The following is a 24,448-nucleotide window of genomic DNA, read 5'->3' as shown; positions in this document are numbered from 1 at the left end:
ATATATAATGCATATATATATGTATATATATGTATGTATGTATATATATATATGTATATATATATGTATATATATATATATATATATATATATATATATATATATATATGCGTATGGCCATGAGGCTAAGGAATGAGGGTGGAGAGTTCTATGTTTTTGTTTTGTGTTTCGATTGGTAGCTGATGGTACTGAAGTGTTATATATCTATATATCTATATATATATCTATATATTTATATATATATATATATATATATATATATATATATAGTCATCCACATACAGTATTGTTTCGCTGTATCACAGCTCATCAGTGTGGCTAAACACGCAACTAGCTCAAGCCAGGATCGAAGCCCGACCACCCGTACGACAGTCAAGGCTTGTAACCATTGCGTTAATCAGCAGCTGCTGTGTGGGTAGTGAATTAACGATGTTTTGACATAATTTTGATCTCACTACTATATATTAGGTTCAATATAATAATTGATAGAGAATTGTCTCTATAATAATAACTACGTAATCTGCATTAATTATACTATCATATTTGAGCGTATATTACGACAGGGCAACGCCAAGAGGCCTGCTAGTGATATATGAACTTTAAAAAAGAAAAATGATTCATTTTCTGAGGGTCAACTGGGCTGGGTTTCGTCAGAAGTATGCGGTTTTTAACTGTAATTATCGCTCTATGATAATATGGAAAGAAAATTTCGACAATTCCATGAGGAGTTGATTATATAAAGGAGACTTATCTGTGTGTATGTTTGTGTGTATGTCCGGCTAGAGAGGAATTCACTGGGCAGAAGAGAAAGAGGGGCTTGGAGAGAGGGAGAAGAAATCGGGAGGTGGAAAGAGAGAAGTTGAGAGAGATAGGTAGAAGTTTTAATAGAATATGTTACAGTTTTTGTAGATGTAGATCTACTAGTTAATAAAAGGTGTGGGGGTGGGCAACAGGTAGAAGATCATGATTGTCATGAGTGAAACTGTCAGCAGAATTGGTAAATTAAAATTCTAACAAGCAAGAAAATGAAAATTCCTGCTTTGTAAATGCAATCATTGCAAAACGAATAACAGCGTTCGGTTAATTCTGCTACACACACAGCAACAAATGAACCATGCCAGAACAATTAAACGATTTAGAGAAACCAATTAATTACTGTACTGCCTGCGTTCATTCCAAGAGAACATAACTATAGAGGGCGAGTTGAATTCTTTAATAATCGTATGGACAAGAGATAATTTGTCCTCAGGAAAAAAAAAACTCAATGTTGTGTTATTCAGATTTCCACAAAACAATCAATTTAATTAATTAACATTTTGGGGGAAAATAAAACTGTAATGAATAAATTTGCGGTGATAAAAAAATATTATTTTAATTTGGAAATGATACCGTCTTTTTAATGAAGCATTTAACGGAGAACATGCATGGAAACATTTATTTTGAACTACCAAGGTTTCTTTTTTATTATTATTATTTAGATTACGACTTACACAATATGGTTTGCTTTGCTGTTTGATTACTAAAGAGTTCAGCTATTTTATAAACAATTTTTCTGTTTTCATAACTAGATAGTTCATCTATTTTTATTACAATAACCCTCATTATTTGGCTTGAATTTAACACTAATTATGGCTTCATAAGCAAAGAAAGACGAGCATCTGAAACCATTAGTGCCAAATTAGCTTTATTTAACTTATTAATAAAAATTTTCTGCAAATTCAATATTAAATTTGAGCAGAATTATTTTATAAGTTTTACTTGACTTATAAGATAGGAAGTCATATTATGGAAGATATTTGATAAAGAGCTTTTACCTCGAAATATATTAGTAAAGACAGTTACATGCATTAGATCACTGTGTAGAAGTTGAGACTGAGAAAACAATAGCACAAGCGTTTAGTAACACATGGATTTCAGGAGATTTGAAACACTTGCCATTTGATAAAGAGGTTTTGCCTCGAAATATGTTATCAAAGATGATAACACACATTAGATCATCATGTAGAAGTTGAGACTAAGAAAACAATAGAACCATCGCTTTTAAATTTCAAAATATTTAGTGCCTATAACTCATATATTTGCTTTAAAATATCTACTGACTTTTTGGATCGTCTGTAAAGCTTATTATTCATAATTATTTAGACAAACAGTCGTTGCTTTCTTGTGTGTAAAATTTAATAAAAAGACAAACTAATCATTTCCTTGGTTAGATTATTTGACAGCGATAGAGAAAAACAAAACTAGTCGAAATGAAATATTTATTTTTTATGTAGTTTTGTTGTTTCAAAGTGTAACGATTCTTTGTGTCATGAAGTTGTCTATTAAGAAATACTCATTTGTATATTTTAGAAGAATTTATTGCATTGCTGACTTTACTGATAATAAGAATAAACGTTTCAGACCGAATTTCGAATTTTTCTTCAACCTAAAAAATCAAAATAAAACATGTGTGTTAGATAGAGGAGATTAATAGCACGGATATCTGGCGTTGCCTGGGCTCGAACTATACCATAAAATTAGTGTACACAATATATATGGCTGAAACTCCCCATAAATCATTCACAGTAAGAACCGACTTTGTTACAGTTATTCATGCTTGTGCATCATAATAGGATATAAAAAATCGATTTAACAAAACAAAACAAAAAACAGTATAACGTAATTACGTGTTATGTCGGAATTATTTTTAAAATTCCAAACATTATGAAAAATAATTCGGTAGAAAGAAACAAAAATTCATCAAATAATGCGGTTTTCTTCTATTGCGACTAATTCGGTATGACAAACCGATTTATCTTCCTTGTTTTCAGTTAACTTCCGCGATTTCGAATTTAAAAAAATGGCGGATCGAGAATATATGATAATAGCGATGTTTTTTTTTGTTTGTAAAAAATAGTCCTCTCAGGTTTTCTTCTTAATTAGTTTTCCCAATTTTTAGATATTTTACTAATTTCCATAGACGACATTGTTGTGAATATGGATTATCTCCTCTTTGATAATCCAAGACATAAAAGATGTACATTTCCGCTTGTTAAGTAGACGAGTAGTAAAATTCTTAATTGAATAAAAGATTACTGGACGGAATCTCTCGTCTTGTTTTCATTACAGACATAATTATGTCGTAGTTTTCACTAAAAATGCATTGTTTTGATATACAATTATAAAGTACAGGCATCCATTTATTTCAATGAAATATGCTCGACTGATCTCCAACCTTGTCTTTCTACCATAATTGCAAAACTTGTCTTCCTACCACAATTGCAAAATGCTTCCCTCTCTTTTTCTAAGTACCTAACATCAGATATAACCACATCAGCACTGGATTTAATCAGACTTTATTTAATGTACTCGACTGAGCTTTAGTTTTCGGCTCCTTCTTGTAGGACATTCACAGCAAGAACTCGTATTTCTATCACAACGAAGAAAACCTTTCCTACCTTCCTCATATGTTTTGTGTTTGGCACACTTTATATGAACAGAACTTCTACACAACGGCTTCCCGCCTGTGGAACACGTTGCTGTGTGATTGCTTTTCTGCATACTACAACGTGGTCGTCAATACCCACGGATCTCTTTTATATTCCCTCAACTACTCAACTTTAATTTATTTCATTGACCATCCCAAATCCTCTCATAAGCTTCTTTATCTTTCAACTGAGAATCATTTCATCTCATGAACCCTTGTGTTTACCCTTTAGCTATTAACAAAATGTAGTATCTCTTCTGATACTACACTTAGTTTAATCTGTTCTTGATTAGTAAAGAAAAGGTCCTTCTAGACTGAGGTAATTTTTAATTTTGTTCCAATCTAGAGCGCCTCTTTTTGGGGAGCTGAATTTACAAAGATTAAAAACTGACTTTGTATCTAACTCTGCCCTCAGGGGCGGAAATTAAATAGGGATCCTTGACCTTTGACCTTGATTAGTGCTGACGTATATATAAAAACATTTATATAAACGCTATATATATATTGACCTTGATGAGTGCTGACCTAAATATAGAAAATATCAGGTTGGTACATAAGATTATCAGACATAGATGCAGAGATATTACATTTATTGTATCCTAGATATAAAGTCATCCTGTCGGATTTTCAAAGTCAGACCCAAATAGCATTTAAGCTAAAAAGTCAAACTTTACTTCAGAGTAGCCAATTTTAATTTGTCATTGTTTCATTATGTTATCTGGAAGTGAGGTGAGGTGGTCAAGTAGTTATCGATACAGACTGAGAGTCCTCAGTTTGTGAACAGTTCGCTCCACAAAATCACTTTCACTTAGAATGTTGGTAACCTTCACGTGGTCAAACCATAAGTACTCGATGTTTTTTTCTAGAAAAATATCGGGGAAACCAATGTTAACAATAAAATCTTTGGATTCATACAATATGATGATGGCTATGTTATCAAGACTATGATATGCTACTTCGTTACAACTTAAAAAAACAATTACTTAGTTGATCATGTAAAGATACTTTAAACTATTAGAAAACTTTAAGATTTCTTGTTCCGTAGAAGCGCCGGTTGAGTTTGAATAAAATAAAGTACGTATTACATACGTTTGAAACCAAAACACCGCATTATTACAAAATAAACAAGCATTTATTTTGTTTGAAAATTATGTTGAAATTCATAAATATATTTCGAAGATACACTCCATCTTCAGTATGTCTTTCTTTCTTTCTTTTTTTTTGCCATGTTGTTGTTGGAGCAGAGAATCAGAAAGTAGACGTCCGTTTGTTGTTTTTACGGTAGTTTTTTAAATCTCGGAACGGTGCGTTAGGTCACGCGGGATTCACGTTTTGGTTTCAAACGTATATAATACGTATTTATTTTATTCAAACTCAACCGGCGCTTCTAAGGAACAAGAAATCTTAACGTGAATCCCGCGTGACCTAACGCACCGTTCCGAGATTTAGCCCAATTCGTTCAACGTTTCAGGGTTGGTTTAGTAAAGTGTTGTCGAACATCGTCGTGAATGGAAAATTGGGCATTTTCTGTTGACTGATGCTGGGTGTTGTTGTCGAAGTTTCGGGTGCATTTCATCCATTTGTTGACAGTACTTCTCCACCATAATGTTTTCACTGGCATCCAAAAGCTGTAACGGATGAAATCAGTCGCAGACCTCCAAACAGTCAGCATGACTTTCTTTTGGTGCAACTCTGGCTTCGGTAAGTGCTGTGGAGCTTCGTCGGCATGTAACCACTGAGCTATTTTTTTTTTTTTTTTTTTACACTGAGCATCGCTGGTTATCGTAAATAACCCAATTTTCATCGCAAGTCACAACCCAGTCGAGAAAGAGGTTATTCTTGTTGCGTAAAAGAAGGGAAGATGACACTTCATAATGACGTTTCTTTTGGTTGTCGTTCAATTCGGGAGGCACCCATTTATCAAGTTTTTTTTTACCTTTCCAATCTCTATTAAGAAATCGTTGTATATGTTACATTTAATTCAGAAATTCCTGAACAGTTGCGCGTGAATTGGCTTCGATTAAGGTTCTATATTGATTGTTGTCAATATCCGATGGCCGACTACTACGCTCATCATCTTCAAAATTCTCGTCGCCGCCACGAAATTTCTTAAACCACCATTGTGCTGTGTGTTTCTTAGTGGTTCCTGGGACAAACGCTTCGTTGATATCGCGAGCTGTTTAAGTAGCTTTTCGTCCTAAATTGAATTGAAATAAGAAATTGATGCAAAAACTCATTCGAAAATACATAATTTATAATCAAAATTAAACATTCCGCAATAATTTTCTTGTCAGCCTCACACACACACACACACACACACACACACACACACACACACATATATATATATATATATAAATATACGGCATAATCACGTTGACACACCAGTTCCTGTTAGATCACGACAGTTAAGCAACGTTGAACCTGGTCAGTACTAAAATGCGTAACCGTTTGAGGAATTCCAGGTGCTGAATGTACTCTCCGCTTATCTCAGCATTGTTTCCAGTCGGCCTAGACGTCTCTTTGCCACAAGAACCAAACAGTGTCGATCCAGGGAAGGTGTGGTTATAGATTGCGCAACTCTTGCCTCACAATTACATGCGCAGTTATCCTTACAGGGGGTATGCATTGTCTCTTGAAACTGAACGGAGGCATATATATATATATATATATATATATATATATATATATATATATATATATATATATATATATATATATGATTTGTAAGAGTTTAAATATGTTCGGATCTTTTCATTTTATTAGCTTGAATAAGAATTCAAATTTTCTTGTCTTTCTATGAATTGTTTCATTTTGTACCAAAGTCCCATTCTCTTTCGGTTTCCATTTTCTTCCTTTCTTTCCAAGAACAGCTGCTCTCCATTTTCGTGGTGCTTAACAAAACACAGCATCAGGAAATGGCTGGCCGAGTTCGGGCGGGCGGGCGGATGGGCACGAGTGAAAATATCGGGGAGTGGGAGCAGGGAGGGAACAGATGGTCGTCTTAAACTTTATTTTGATTTTTATTTCTCTTTTTTTGTTGCTGAAATCACTTATGAAACAGATTTCTCTCAACAATCGCTTTGTTTTGTTTCTGTTTGCTTGTTTGTATTTGCAGTTGTGCCAATACTTACAATCACGATCCTCTACGATGTCTATCAAGTTCTTCTTTTTGTGTGTGTGGGGGGGGGGAGGGGGAGTCTGAGAAGGAAAAGACATTCCACATATTTCAAGCCATTCAAACCGCAAACGTTATTAATTCTAAACATGGCAGTTGAAAGAAAAAAAAATGATAATAAAAAATAAAAAAGTCTTAGGAGTAAAAGTTCTTTGAAATTTGAATAGTTCTATTTTGTTCGTATTTATAGATATCAAAAAAATTAATTATTAGCTAACAATTAAATTATTTAAAAGAAAACAATTTTAGATATCCTCTTAGATATGTTTTTTATTGTAAATGAATGAATTCGACAGAAAACACTTGCATCCGACTCAAACCATATTCCAAATTGATAAGAGTTAGAAAACGAATACGTTTTTCCTTTACATAAAAATTAGTTGTAATACCCGTCCCATGACAAGTTCATCTTACTATATATATATATATATATATATATATATTATACTAGCCTGGGTGCCCGACGTTGCCCGGGTGTTTGGAGATGTGTGTTTAGAAAAAAAAAAGTGGTAGTAGACAGGCAGGCTTGAACCTGTATCGCGAAGGAGGAAAAGAACGTGAAAAAAAAGTGACGTCTTTGTTATTGCGCCCATCGCCAAACCAGAAGTCGCGAAAGTTTAAATTAAGGCTAGTCAATCGAAAACAGGGGATGACTTTCGAAAATATCGGCGAAAAAAGAGATTCCTCCTTGTAGAAAAGTGCGCAGTTGATGGTGAAGAAATAATTGTTTTTAACTAATTTTTCGATATTTGTCGTCCGAAGGGTCGACTTCAAAACGATATCAGTCTCGTAAAAATCTGTCGCCTCTGTCGAAAGTTTTAGGCAGGCATACAAACATGCATACATACATACATACATACATACATACATACATTTAAACAGACAAGTGAGACTTCTATTATATATATATTCGTACATTTATAAGCTATAATCAACATCCAACTGAATGCTTTGACGATAATTACGGTTTTCAAAAGGCGAACAATTAAAAGATACATCTGCCTTACTCAAAAATTGCTAGGTTTATTTATGGTGTCTTTTACATATGAAAAAAAACCCACCTAATACTTTTGCTGATGAGGAGACTTTGTTTAAAAAAAACTATATGTCAAAATTATTGTCCATGGCTTAATGTCTACCACAATAAAAACACCGTTTCCGAAACGATCGTACAAATTATTGACTTTGTTGTTGTTCCTTCTTATGAAACAGATTTTTTAATTTTTAATTCTAGTTTGAATTTTAAATTATCAATCACATTACTATATATATATATATATATATATATATATATATATATATATATATATATATATACTAGCTGTACCCGGCCACGCGTTACTGTAGCTCAGTTTGTTAAAATGAAGCATATTCCTCAAGAGAAATTGCATTTTGTATTGTTTATTTACTTTTATTACTTTGCAATTTTTTTTATCAATAAAAGTTGCCCTCCCCCCAAGAAAAGGTGAATTTTTTCCCATAAATTGATAGGTGAAAGTGTTTTGGTTTTTTTTTTTTTCAGGAACCCTTGCACGTTTTTTAAAGAAAGTTGGCAGTAAACGTTTCTTTTTGAAAACAGAATTTTTATTATAAAAAGAAAAGGTGACTGCTTCATATGAACACTGTAAATAGTTAGGTTAAAGTAGAGAAAAGGTTGATTTTTTTTTCAAGAGAATGTACAAATTATTTTTTGTCAACAGATGTTAAGAAAATAAACAGAAAAAATACTCCCATCATTAATTATTTATGCAAAAAAATAAATAACATGTTGATTTAGTGTTTCAACAGTTGAATAACGCTCAGCTGAATCCGGTGATTGTCAGTCAAACCCTAATCATAATTGGAATCCGGGGGGCGGGTCAAATTCTGCATAAGTACCATTTTTTTAAATTTTGTCCTTTGTTCAATTTTTTGAGTGGGCTATCAGCGATTGCAAACCAACAAATTTAACCAAAATGCAAAAAATTCAACAATTAAATAATTTTAATAAGTGCACAGCTTCTAATACAAATCCTAGTAAATCAATCCCTCTTATTGGAAACACTGAAGGGAAGGACGAAACCAAATTATTGCCAGTATATTTGGGAGAAGTTCTATATTTTTTTTTAATATTTTAAGCAGATTTGACACTCAGCTACCAGATTTTTATGGGTCGCTCGCTCGCCTGGTAACTTACGATAAAACTTGCAAAGTATGCGCTGTTTTACGGTTGTTGTAAAAATGGAACGAAAAATTAAATTTCACTCCGTTTTAATCTCTTTTTTTAACTGTGCCCCCCAAACGAATATAATCAAAAGAATAACATTCAACAATTGTACTTTATATATACATAAAACACGAAACATTTTAAAAATATATATATCAACGAAAGGGAAATAATTCCATTTTTAAACGAAAAACGTAAGTTTGGTATATAAAAGTTCCTTTTAGTGATGTCACGTGATGGCAGGCGGTGATAAATATATGTCTCTAAATAAAATAAATTGCCAAATCCTTACAAAGAAATCCACCTATTTATTAAAGAAAAATTAAGTATTATGTTATAATTAAAAAGAGATATATAAAAACGCACATGGGTACAGTAAACATATTATACCAAAATGCCAAAGCAATCTGTGCAGTGGTCATTTAGACTATTAATAACGAACGAACCAAGAATTATATATATATATATATATATATATATATATATATATATATATATATATATATATATATATATATATATATATATATATATATAAATGTAACTCTTGGTTCGTTCGTAATTAATAGTCTAAATGACCACTGGAAGGACTAATTCGGCATTTTAGTATAATATGTTTACTGTACCCATGAGTGTTTTTAGATATCTCTTTTTAATTATAACATTATACTTAATTTTTCTATAATAAATAGGTGGTTTTCTTTGTATGGATGGGCCATTTTTTATTTGGGGACAATTATTTCACACCGCGTCCATCACGTGACATCACTAAACGGAACTTTTATATACTTAACTGACATTTTTCGTTTAAAAATGGAATTATTTCTCTTTCGTTAATATATATATATATATATATATATATATATATATATATATATATATATATATATATATATATATATATTTCGTGTTTTATATGTAAAGTACAATAGTTGAATGTTATTCTTTTGATTATATTTGTTTGGGAGAAGCACAATTAAAAAAAAGATTAAAACGGAGCGAAATTTAAATTTCCATTCCATTTTTACAACAACCGTAAACAAGCGCATACTTCGAAAGTTTTATCGTAAGTTAATGAGCAACCCATGAAAATCTGGTAACTGAGTGTCAAATCTGCTTAAAATATTGTAATATATATATATATATATATATATATATATATATATATATATATATATATATATATAACCTCTCCCTAACATATTGGCAAAAATTTGGTTCCGTCCTTCCCTTGAGTGTTCTAATAAGAGGGATTGATTTACTAGGATTTGTATTAGAAGCTGAGCAAAATTATTTAATTGTTGAATTTTTTGCATTTTGGTTAAATTTGTTAGTGTGCAATCGCTAAAAGCCCACACAAAAAATTGAACAAAATCCAGCATTAAAAAGAATGGTACTCATGCAGAATTTACCCCCACCCCCCACCCACACACACACACCAGATTCCAATTAGTTTAGGGTTCGACTGGCCGTCATCACCGGATTCAGCCGAGCGTTGTCCAAATGTTGAAACACTAAATCAACATTTTATTTATTTTTTTGCATAATTAATTAATGATGGAAGTATTTTTTTTGTTTATTTTCTTAACATCTGTTGACAAAAATTAATTTGTACATTTTCTTGAAAAAAAATCGCTATTTTTTAAGATTAGGTCCACCTCTACAATTTTCTTTTAAATGACAACTTTTAAAAGTTTTCGAGTATGCTGACTACGAAAATTGCATTGAAATTTTGCAGAAATACTTAGTTATCGAGATATAAAAGTTGTATCATGCATTGTAATTTTTGGCGGCCATCTTTTTTACGCGCGTGCAATGTCAGTCAGAGATGAGTAGATTTGTTTATGGCGCGCGCACGTGCGTAAAAATGGCCGCCAAAGAATACAATGCATAATACAACTTTTTATATTTCGATAACTACTTACTTCTGCAAAAATTAAATGCGATTTTCGTATTCAGCATAGTCGAAAATCTATAAAAGTCGTCATTTAAAAGAAAATTGTTGAGGTGGACCTAATCTGTAAATTTACCGAAATATTATATTTTATTTAAAAAAAAAAAACAGTGTTTACAAAATGCCGGCGTGCCTTCATGCAGCCATTTTTTTTTACGTAATAAAAGCAATAGAATTTTACGAGTTAAATATTTTTCAATTTTTAAACTAAAAATCTATCAAAATTTTTCTATTGGTTCAATTTTTACGATATTTTCAGGGTCAATGTGAAATTTTATGCTCTTTCCAATAAACCAAATATAATATTTTAGACAAACGTTTTTTTTTCAAATTCACCCCACCCCATTTTGAAATGTTTATTAAAATTTTAATAATTAATTTGGTACTTGTACAGTTTAGTCAAGACATTAAAAAATGAAAATATCGAAAAAAGTTTAAATTGCATGTATCTGTTATGGAACGAAGTTCTCCGGAAAAAAAATTTCACTTAATTTCATCAAGTATTTTTTTTTTTTTTTTTTTACAGCGGAAAAAACACGTTTTTATAAGAGCGCGTTGAAGGCAGCCATCTTGGATTAAAAAAAAAAATTTGAATTTTAGAAATGCCAAAGGAAGATAACTCCAGTTAAAGCGCTGACACCCCTCCCCATCTTTAATACTAGCTTTTCTTCCTAAAAATCGAACATTTTACTCGGTATAATTACAAATTGTTTTTTTCGCTGTAAAAAAACAAACTACTTACTGAAATTAAGTGAAATTTTTTTTCGGAGAACTTCGTTTCATAACGGATACATACAATTTAAACTTTTTTCAATATTTTCATTTTTTAATGTCTTGACTAAGCTGTACAAGTACCATTAATTTATGTGCCAAAGTTTTATATATCACAAATTGAAGATAAAAGATCAATAAAGAAAATATTCTAATTTTTAACAAAAAAGAATAGTTTTTTTTAAATTTATCTGTAAAGTCCAAAGTGTAAAACTAAAAAAAAAAACATGTTTTTTTTTTAATGAAAGTTCATGTTATGCTTACATCGTCAAGTAAATACCAGACGCTGACGGCAAATCTTTCTATTTCATTGAATGTTTTCTTTTTTTAGATATCTAAAAAAAAATTAGTTGATGAAGAAGTATTAAAATATATCAATCAAAAACTCGTGTATTTCATTAAAAGAATTTTTTAAAATTCGATGAAGCGGATTTTTTGTTCTAGGAAAAAACTTATAAGTGAATGTGCGTTTCTTTTTTAACTACGGAGGATGAAAAATACTAATTTTGGTTTACACACGCAATAAAAAAGGGACATTATTTATGCCCTTGAACGAAACCATACTTCATAAATTTATTTTTAGCAGCAACAGCTATTTAACGCTTTGTGCAAAACACGTTACAAAAAAGCGGTTTTCTAGGACCTTCTATAAAAAAATCTTTTTATTTAAAAAATACATGGAATTTAAAATATAAATATGGATAAATTCTTAACAATGAAGAATGGAACTACTCATTTAATAGTATTTTTTTTAGGTAAGTGATTTTTTGGCATTTATATATATACATATATTTATAAACTAGTCAAAATATGTTGATTTTCTTTATATATTTTTAAAGAAAACCGCTTTAAAGAAACAAATATTGCATAATTTGCTGTTATTTTTTTAAAATTTGGTTTTTACTTCTTTAATTGAAAAAAATTAGGGTTTGAATTATATTTTCAAGTAGTTATAAGCTTCAAAAAATAGTAAGTTGAATTATTAAGGTTCTGATCATCATTTTTAATGGCCACTTTCTGATACACCTATAGAACCTCTCCCAAACATACTGGCAATAATTTGTTTTCGTCCTTCCCTTCAGTGTTTCCAATAGGGGGGATTGATTTACTAGGATTTGTATTAGAAGCTGAGCACTTATTAAAATTATTTAATTCTTGAATTTTTAGCACTTTGGTTAAATTTATTGGTTTGCTAGAGCTAAAAGCCCACACAAAAAATTGAACAAAGGACAAAATTAAAAAGAATGGTATTCATGCAGAATTTAACCCCCCCCCCCACCACAACAAATAGAGTTCGACCGGTAATCACCGGATTCAGCCGAGCGTTATTCAACTGTTGAAACACTAAATCAACATTTTATTTATTTTTTTGCATAATTAATTAATGATGGGATTATTATTCTGTTTATTTCTTTAACATCTATTGACCAAAAAAAATTGTACATTCTCTTGAAAAAAAAAATCTAACTTTTCTCTACTTTCACCTAACTATTTACAGTGTTCATATAAAGAATTGATTTTTTCTTTTCATAATAAAAATTCTGTTTTCAAAAAGGAATGCTTAATGCCAACTTTCTTTAAAAAAAAAAGCAATTATTCCTGAAAATAAAACCCAAAAAAACTTTCACCTAACAATTTATGGTAAATAATTCACTTTTTCTTGGGTGAAAAAACCCAACTGGCCGGGTACAGCTAGTATATATATATATATATATATATATATATATATATATATATATATATATATATATATATATATATATATAGTGCGGAATGATAAAATTATTGCCCTATAAAAGACGACGATTCCATTTCTGTTTGCTGAAGACCGGTTTTCTTTTTTTGTTGCAAACCATCTACTAATTGGCCAGTTATGTACAAATCTCAAGCGATTGTCTGAAAGTGATATAATGTTCAACGAGCGAGATCGGAGATGCACTGTTGCACAACTCATGCTCTCTACCAATCCAAGTTATGACAATAAGAACATTACCAGCACCTGCTGAATTGCCACGAATAACAGAGACATGTCACGGGTGATGAAAACAAAGTTTCCAGTCACGGTTATGGTTTTTGGTGTGGTTTCAAGCGAGAGCCACATTATGCCATCTCACATCTTCAAAGTCGACTTGAAAGTCAACACCAAAGTGTACCTTGATCTGCTGAAGAGGGCGGTGATCTTCTGGTGCAATCAGGTAGCCGCTGACAGACCCTGGGTGTGGCAGCAGAATTCGGCGCTGGCCCACAAGTCCAAAGAGATGCAGGCTTGGCTTCAGAAGAAGTGCTATGACTTTGTATCTTCTTTCATTGACCCCCTCCTTCCCAACTTGAGCCCACTGGACTACTTCGTCTGGTCATAAATCAAGAAAATCACCAACACGACCTCCCAGAACATCAAAACTAGACTAATCGCCACCATCCACAGAGTATTCGTTAAGCTCCCGCCAGTGCTTGTGGAAAAGGCATGCTCCCAGTTCTGGACCCATACCGAGGTAGTGGTTGAGGCTGAAGGCGGCTACATTGAATAGATGTTAGCTTTACAACATAATCTGAATTGATTTTTACAATAAAAGGTTAAAAATAAAACTGTAGTGTTGTTTTCTTTAGGGCGACATTTTTACCGTTCCACCCTGTGCAATTCACTATTTATTTATTCATTTATTTATTTAAAAAAAATAAAAACATTTGATTTGGGAATCAAGTAAGATGACCCCCCCCCCGGTGTGTTTGCGGTATTATAGTGAATGAGAACTCTAGTTAGGATTAGCATAGACAAGCAAAGATACAGTAAGGAGGATGACCATAAACACCCGCTTCCCCAATTTTTGAGCGCCATTGTGTCAAATTTTATATTGTGTAAATTTTTTGCTAAATAAAAAATATATACTTTTAATAGAGGGAGACAGAGAGAAGGGAGATATGGAGAGAAATAGGGAGGAAGTGGAAGATATTTTATTAAACATAAAGAGTTTCAAATTAAAACTTCATTAGATCATATTAACAAGTGCGTTATTCTTGGTTGCTTCTTTTCAAAAATAACAAAAAAAAAAAACCCACACTATCAGTCGATGTGTGACACCATGTCATACTGCTCTCGCCTCTAAATCTGTGCGACATAAAGTTCTAGTCTAACATTTTATTTGCATAAAAGAAAGTAAAAGCTTTCAAATTTCTTGTCCTTGTGATGATCGTAAGTTTAATCAAAATGTAACAGAGCGCGGACGAGCGTATGCAAATGCCGAGCAGTGTGCAAAGAAAAAGACTATAAAAAGAGAGTGTGAACAAACTGAAGATCACTTTCTGCATGTAGAGAGCACGTTCGAAACGACGTTCGATAGGACAGAAGTCAAAGAGAAGGAGCATGACCACGGTTTTTTTTTGGTAAAGTACCCGAAAATACTTGTAAATGTCGTTATTACAAAAAAAGGAGACAAGTTATTATTTGCCCGAGATTGGTCAATATGAAGGGACTAATTCTACGAGACTCTGCTTCATCCACCATATTCACCAGACCTCTCGCCCACCGATTATTACTTTTTCAAGCATCTCGACAACTTCCTGCACGAAAAATGTTTCAAAAGCTGAGATGATGCCGAATCGGCTTTCAATGACTTTATCGCTTCCAGAACTCCGGATTTCTATGCTAATGGAATAAATAAACTTGTTTCTCGTTGGCAGAAATGTGTCAGTTCTAATGGTTCTTATTTCGATTAATAAAGTTTATTATGAAAGGAGATATGATCTTTTGAAGTTGAGAATAAAGAAATGACATTATTTTTGCACCAACCTAACATAGATGGCTCATTAAAATTAAGGATAGTCAACTTGTACTTAACCAGCCAAAGAAAGCAATATTGAGCGGCTGTTGAAGATACATTTCTCTACTTTATAATCACCTCAATGATCATATGGTACAAAGCTACATGATTCCAGTAACTATCGCAAAGAGTAAAAAAATAAGCTGTGGTCAAATATTGATCGAATCACACCCAGCAAATATTTCACCTATACACGTTGAAGATTGATTATTAATAATTAATCATTAACGTAATTATTAATAATTGACGTAATTATGATTGGATTCAACATTAACCTTTCATTCATGATTTTTACTGGTCTTACTTGTTGTTGAACTATGTGCCTTCAAGTTGAAATGACTTCTGAAAAGCTTGCTAACAACTAATAATGTAGACAAAATGTTTTGAGCACAGCTGCTTGCCGTATTAACTCTCTCATACAAGATTGTTGACAGAAATTCTCTATACCTGAAATTTGTGCTTGAACCACCTGTATTAAATTTGAGCTGTCTTCCAAAAATGCCTATAATGAATAATAACGGAACTAAAACGTATTTCTCGATTTCCTTAATCGGTCAAATCAAAGTTTATAATAATTCATGAAATGTTTTTATATTTGTTGTCATAAAAAAAACAATATGACTTTACAGCCGTTAAAACATTGTTGACTTTCTATCGGACACAAAGGAAGTAAAGTGCTTTCAAATAATTTAAAGTTCCTAAAACATCGTAGATTTTGGAACTTTACCTCAATTGTTGCTGGAAGGGTAAACACGAAATTGAAGTATAAATAAATATTACATAGTAAAGTATTAGAATGTATTAGTAAACAGGAGAGAAAACAAAATATGGATTCAATATTTTCACAAAAGAAGTATAAACAGGAAAAAAAGAAGTGCACATAATTTTATTTAAGTTTAAAGTGACATCTATAAAATAAGTTATTTTTATGTTAGCTAGTGCTTCTACTTTTAGGCCCAAAATACATCCGAGCCATATTTAATAGACCATGCCAACCCAATATACGTGAACCCCTATTGATTATAAAACAAATTCGTAGTTCTATCGAGCCTAGGCATAGCAATCACTAGCAACGAAGATATATATATATATATCTTTTTTTTTTAATTCAATTTTCACCCCAAACAAGGCACAGTGCCACTTTGAAGCAGGGGGCTACTATTAGGGACTTAATTAGCGGGGTCATTATGAAGGGAGATGAGTAGAAAGATGTTTGTTAACATTACACTTGAACTTCTGCATATCATTGCAGTTGAGAAAGCAGAATCCCGAAAGGGAGTTCCAAAGACCCGCAGTTCTGAGGAAGAAACTATTGGAGTAAAAGGCTTTCTTGCACCTAGGGATCTCTACTGTAAAGGGATGAGACTTAGTAGCTTGTTGGGTTTGTTGGGGGTAGTTACGTCGGGGAGGCACAAGCGCTTGCAGTTCGTCAGAGCATTCACCATTAAAGTATTTGTAGAACAGGCAGAGGGATGCAACATCTTGTCGATGGGACAGAGGCTGAAGCCTAGATGACAGTTCAGGACCTATTAGGTTGGCGACTCTCTTTTGAACCCTGTCCAGGAGCGAGAGACAAGCAGCAGATGCACCAGCCCAGATGTGACAACAGTACTCCATACATGGGCGAATGGTTGCCTTATAGAGGTATAGGATACTGTCAGGCATAAGTAGTTTTCTAGCACGGTAGAGGGAGCCAACCTTCCTTGCAGCAGCCTTTAAGAAATCAAGCAACATTTACTATGGAGATCTAAAAATGTTATGTATAGTAATATCGAAATTAAATATAAAGAACAAGACACAAACGAGTATAATAAAAATAGAAGAAAGAGAATTATAATCTGGTTTAAACCACCTTTTCTTGAAATGCTAAAAACTAAACTTGGCAAGAAATTTCTAAAAAATACCTTTTTGTGGCTAGTGCCTAGCACAAAATATTTTATAGAAATAACTTAAAACTGTGTTACAGATGCTGCCAAAACTTAGAAATGATGATTAAGGTGCACAATAAGAAAATACTAAACGGGAACAGCAGCGGAAAAATGTGTTAAAAAGTGATCAATTAAGCAACAATAAAAAACACCAACAAGAACAAAAATATAACCACTAGAAATAGTAATAACTAAAACTCTAATAACAATCACACAAATAAAAATAATCAAACAAATAATAGCACTAAACGAAATAAAAATAATTAAGAAAAATCTGTAGCTGCAAAACTACTGCAATTTGTTCATTTGCCGAGGAAATATTGAACAAATAGAAATACTAGGGCATATAATCTCCCTAGATTTTCAAACTAGATATTACAAAAATAACAGCACATCCAATACACACACACACACACACACACACACACACACACACACACACACACACAAAAAAAAAAAAAAATAACACAGAATTAAAACAGTACGAGTAGCTCAACGAAAACGAAAGCTCACCAACAATTAAGTGGATAACAGTACGATGGGCCAGTATATACAGATATTTTAGACAACTCGTATAGATTATGTTTGAATGAGAATTTGAAATTCTAAACTTTAAAAATTTTCATAACCCCGAGAATAACAATAAAATAAATAAATAAACCAACAGTCAAAATAGAAGCAAATCACAAAATATATAGATATAAACTTATTCCAAGCATTCGCGTAATCAAATACGTTAATTCCACGCTTCCTCCATATAAAACAAAGGAAAACAAAAAGTTATCCAGTAAAGTTCAGCCGAACATTTGCTTGAAAGAAGCCCAAATTAATCTCCCTAAGCAATCTTCTTGCTTTTCATGACATGATTTTTTTTATAGATGCTGATAAGAATGACATTTCCATAAAACAACCACAAACCTCAACGGCAGATTCCAGTCCATCTTAATATTAAATTTAGATGGATTTCATTTTGTTTCCCAAACATATTAGCAAAAGTGATGCAATAGTTCAGACAAAATTCGAACCAGGCATGACGAGATCCACTGTCCGTGCCAGTAGCTACTACACCATCTTCACGTCATCTTCATCATTAAACAAAGGAATTATATAAAAATAAGAATAAAAATATTGCGCTCGTTTCTTCCAATTTACCAGAAATTGGATTCGTTTTCCAATTCAATTCAAAATGGCCACGAGATTTGACAAATTAATTGCCAATAGAGAACATGCCTGTTTTTCTGATTTCTTTTCGTCAAGTTCAATTTGGCTTAAATAGCTTTGAGCAGATAATTAAAAAAATAGTAGACATTATCTATTTCTTCTGAATTAAACCTATTATCAGACTTTTGCTTCTTTTCTGATGAGGTTCTATCAGAGACATTTAGAAGAAGTTTATACATATTTTAAAAGACTTTTGTATGGTCTAGTGGCGTTTTTAAATAAGAAAACTAATTTCAATGCTATTTCAATATTAGGGATAATATCTGGCAGTTGCGACCAACTGCAGCCATTTTATTTTAACGAGGCCAAAATTAATTTATATTTGTATTTATGAATTTTTTTTTTAAATTTTAGAATACTCTTATGAATTTAATTGAACTGTTGAATGTGATCATATTAGTTGGCCTGCAAGATCACCTGATCTAAACCCCCACGATTTTTTCTTGTAAGGATATTTGTAGTCAAAATTATTCAGCCACCGCCCCCGATCTTTTGAAGAATTAAAATGAGCTATTCGTTCTGAAATTGCTGCTGTTCCACCCGAAATGATCCATTGAGTTATTGAACACTTTTATGAACGTCTACAATCATGTGTTAACAGTGATGGGAAACCGTTTGGACAATTTAATTAAGACTGTGAAATAAAATGGCATTCTACGTACATGTAAAAAAAACAAAAATTTCTTTATTTAATTGTTACTTAATTTTTTTTTCTTTTGACCAACAAATGTGCCAGATGATTTTGGGCCACGCTGTATTTAATTTGTCTCTTAACAGAGAAAACACATTCCAATTTCGTTTCTGATTCTTATAAATACTGATTAGGCAAAAAAACAAAAACTTTGAAGGTTGACTTTACACTGTGTTTCGGATGTTTTTAGATATAGATTAACAATTTGTATTATTGTGCTCACGGTAGGTGCTCGACTGAGCTCCAATATCTAATCCTCTTCCCTGTAACATATTGACATTAAAAACTTGCCTAGCTACAATGACTGGCAAATAACTTCTCGTCCATTTAACAAAAATATCATAAAAAAACCCCAAAAAGCTGAAGTTTCATAAACAAAGTTTTTCCTTGAACATCCCACCTGTGGAACAAGATAATTCGAGTCTGCTTCCGAACCGACTACAATATAGTCGTCTTCAAATTTAATGTAAAAAAATATTTATTGAGCTATCCTCTTGAATAATCAATTACCTTCTGCTTATTTCGTCCACTATTTGTGATCCACAATCATTGTCCAACTGGTTATCTTTAAAATGTTATCCTTGAAGAGCCACCGAGCCTTAGTAAGTGACGATCCTTTAGTAAATAAAACATATGGATTAGTGATTGTTATTTTAACAACGTTTTACCTCATGTAACCTCCGACCTTCTTCAGTTATATTTTCAAACTCAGAACTCTTTATGTTGAAAGGTGGATTTTCAAGCTGAAATCTCTATTTAATCCACAGAGGTAGATTGTTCTTATTCTATCAGCAATGACCAGGTAATAGAGTTAAATATTTCTAAAAATTTTATTCTTAGAATCACCTATAACAAGGATTGAACCTTCAACCTCCAGAATGCGACTGCAAATTTGTTGATACCTGATGCCTTAAGAGTCCATGAGATTTTTTCTATTATTGTTGTCGTTGTTATTATTATTGTTGTTGTTATTATTATTGTTATTATTGTTGTTGTTGTTGTTGCTATTATTTCATTAACAGTGTTGTAGTGTTTACACCATTTTTTTTTCTCAAGAGCGGGCTCTTACACCAAAGCGAAGGAGGATAGTCAAAGAATTAATTTGATGGAAAGCACCTGGCACAGGATGTTTTCTCAGCCAAGCAGAACTGACTTCTGGAGTACGGTGATGTTGTATCTGATTCCCAAGGAGTTCAGCTGTTTCATGAGATCATCAAGAATTGAACCAAGTGCTCCTCTGATGATTGGCACGATGGAGGTTTTCTTATTTCACACTCTAACAATCTCCATCCTCAGTTCCTGATAATTTCATATTTTCTCATTCTTCTTGTCTGTTAAGTTGATGTCGTTTGGGCAAGCCACATCAATAAATCAATTATTTATTGTTTTTTTTATGGTCGTCTTAACTCTGACCTAAATAGTATTACAGATTTTTCTAATATAATGCACAATTCTCTACATTCCTAGCATCGTATCTAAATAACAATATGTATTCTTTTTAACTTTTAATCACTGATTCTAGCATCCTTTTTTAATAAATATTATTTTCGATCCTATTTGCTTTGTTTCTCTAAATACCGGGATCTTCCCCCTTTCATATACAACATTACCAACTCGGGAAACGTTTCTACTTCGATTTTTTCTTTGTTATTCTGCTTATTTTCTAATGAATCTTTATCTTGCTCTTCCTCTTTCACCACTGCTGTATACCTGATAGATGAAGTGCAATGCTGATTTGAATGATTATGCTTAGATGGTGAAATATTATTCCGGCTTCATAGGACAGATAAAATTTGATAAGCAGTGTAGATTTAGGTAGAGTAGGTATACTAATAGTCATCTCCTACATGCACTGAATAAGGTACGGGATGCTAGGGCAGAAGGACTTGGTATATCCAAAGCCTTTGATGGAGTCTGGGAAGTTTTCTCATAAAAACTAACTTGTACAGTAACACTACTATTAATATAAGCAGATTCTTCTTAGACAATAAAAAAAATCAAGTTATTTGTGGTAGTTGTACATCTACACAACATGATATAAATGCAGGCGTACTTCAGTGTTCGACCCTTAGACTTTTATTTTCCTGATATTCATTAGGACTTGATAAAATTGTGCCCAAGATTGATATATTTGTTGACGACACCATACTTTTTACAGACATAAGAGGAAAACTAATTTACACATATGTATGCAATGTACAAAATCTTCGTGTGTCCATCCAACAAAAGCTGCACTGTATCTAATTACAGTAACCACCCTTGAATTGATGGCTATGAACAGGTTCATACCATTCAGTTTAGATTTCAGAAGCATTTGTCAAAATGATGCTTTTCATGGCTCCTCTCTTCCCTCGTCTCAGACTAAACAACTGCTGTACATTTGCAAATTCGAAACTCCATATTTATATCTTCACTCCACTGCTGGACAGAGTCAATTTCATTTTCTGTTTTGCCAAACAATTACATGTGGCTGATCTTCGGTCCATTCTTCTCCAGTTGGGAACCCATCTTTGTCTCTCTTAGTATATATGTCAATGTTATGAGTGCTATCTATCTATATGTCTATAAAAGTGAATGTGTTCGTGTGTGTGTTTGTGTGTGTCTGTGTACATTCCCCTACGCAATAACTCTGTCAAAGTTCAACGATTTGACCTTTGAGAACTCTACCAAACTCCTCCGCCAATTTTGGGTCTGAACACTTGAAATTGTAGATATAGGTTTCTTGGACATGGATCTAACTGAATAACTTAATTTGAGCCACAAACAATAAATGTTAAGGGGTCATAATAGGGGTATAAGTTAAAAAAATTGACCGCTTTTTTCTTTTTTTTTTTTTGCTCAACACACACCTCCAAACACCCGGACAACGCCGGGCTGAAATGCTAGTTATAAATAAATGTGGCGAAAAGGATCACCTTGGAAGATACCGCGCCCAATGTTGACTATCCCTAATAGTTTCCCATCTGAAAAAAGGTTGGTTTTCCAACTGCTCATACTTTTTCTATGAACTCAATTATATTTTCAGCCACCCCTACCATTTTCAACGTCCTGAATACCCACGAATGCGGCATCATATTATGAGCTTTCTTCTAATTTATCCAAGCTACATTCAAGTTTTTTTTTCTTTTGCAGTTCTTTAAAATATATTTATCAATCGATAGTTGGTGTTTTTTTTTCCTAAACACCTTTTCCTCCCATTATTTTGTTCTTCTGGTAGGGAACCATTTACTTCAAGATCGTCTTATACTTTTGAACTGATTATCCCTATACTATTGCTTCTATTAATAATGTTAATTTATTATTTATTTGTCTGAAGCCAAAAACTATACTATTACTACTATTAATAATGTAAATTTAGTATCTTTCTCTATTGAAACTGAAATTATGCTATTACTTCTACTACAACCCAGCTTAGCAACAAAATCTCACCCCTTCACTGTTGAAGCCCCTAAATGCCAGAACGCTACTCTAATAGTTTCTTATCTCAAACAGCTACTCTTTGGAATTCCCTTCCTGCTAACTGCTTCCTTAATTGTACTGATATGCAGAAGTTTAAATGTAACGTAAACCAACATCTTGTTAATCTTTCCTAGGCATGATACGAAATAGTTGCCCCTTACGTCCAAGTGGTGATATGCCTTGTTAGGGGTGGACGTGACCCCCCCCCTCCCCAACAAAAATCTAAAAATGTAGATTTGGTATTCGTTTGAAGACAAAACATACTATTATCTCTATTAATAATGTAAATGTGACATCTGTTTGCTGACTCTGATACTATATTATTATTTTCATTAATAATATAGTCCAGCTTCCTCAGGTCATATTAAATATATTGGAAAAACGAAAGAATTCATTGGTAGATGAAAGTTTGTGATTTTCTATCTGTTTTTCATAATAATAATCATTTAGAAATCTGGCAATTATCTAGCCTGGATCCATTTTATGTGGTATTTTTTTTTTTTCACGTTTGACCTCCAATGGTAATCAAACCGAGAAGGTCATGTGCTTCCACAATTAAACCAGTAATCATGTCAGACAGGTTTAATGAAACCATTCAAGCAGTCTAATGTATCTTTGATGAACAGTCACAAGCATTATATATATATATATATATATATACAAAGAGATAAAACATAGATATATCCAAATGCATATATGCATAGATAGATAGACATACACACACACATATATCTATATATATAAAGTAGTAGCATTTGCGTGTGTGTCTGTGTGTACAACTCTCCAACAGCCCACACCACCTCACCGATCATGATCAAATCTGACGTGATGATGGTTCCCCACCAAGTGATGGCGCACACCATTTTTTAAGGTAAAGTTTAAAGGTCAAGGTGTAATTTGGTGCAACTCTTCATAAACTTTCCACCTAGGGATGGTGCACACTAAGTCGGGGTTCGCTGGCCAATTTTGTAATTGTTTCAATTTTTATGTGCAACAATATAAGTGACAGCTTTGATATAAATTATTTGCTTAGAGTTCATAGTTGCATTTCAGTCACTTCAAGTGTTAGTTAAAAAAATTAAACACCATAAGCAATAGTTGATCTTAAGACATCCAATTACTGCAAGGATGGCCATGAAGTGGGTTACCGAGCGTAAAGCAAAATCCTGTGATAAGCGTGGGTATCTTTGCTAGTATATATATACATATATATATATATATATATATATATATATATATATATATATACAGAGTGAAACGATAAAATTGTCGCCCTAAAGAAAACAACACTTCAGCTTCATTCTAAAACTTTTTTGGAAAAAAATCAATTCAGATAACTTGAGTATGTAGTAGAGCTGATATCTATTCAATGTAGCCGCTTTCAGCCTCAATCACCGACTCGATACAGGTACAGTACTGAGTGCATGCCTTTTCTACAAGTGCCGGCAGAAGCTCGGTGAATACTCGCCCCATAGTGGTCATCAGGCTGCCTTTGGTGTTGTGGGAGGTCATGTTGGAGATGTTGTTGACATATGACTAAACGAAGTCCAGTGGGTTCAGGTCGGGGGAGTAGGGAGCCAATGAGAGACGGGTACAAAGTCGTAGAACTCCTTCTGAAGCCAAGGTGGGTCGGCACTGAGTACTACTGTCACACCCAGGGTCTGCCAGCGGCCACTTGATTACACCAGGGGATCACCACACTCTTCAGCACATCCAGGTACACTTTGAAAATGTGGGGTGGCATGATGTGGTCCTC

This window comes from Euprymna scolopes, chromosome 12, assembly GCF_053919585.1.
Source record: "Euprymna scolopes isolate OS-2025 chromosome 12, ASM5391958v1, whole genome shotgun sequence".
Lineage (NCBI taxonomy): Eukaryota > Metazoa > Mollusca > Cephalopoda > Sepiida > Sepiolidae > Euprymna > Euprymna scolopes.
The sequence above is the reverse complement of the archived record's forward strand: the minus strand, read 5'-3'. Positions refer to the sequence as shown.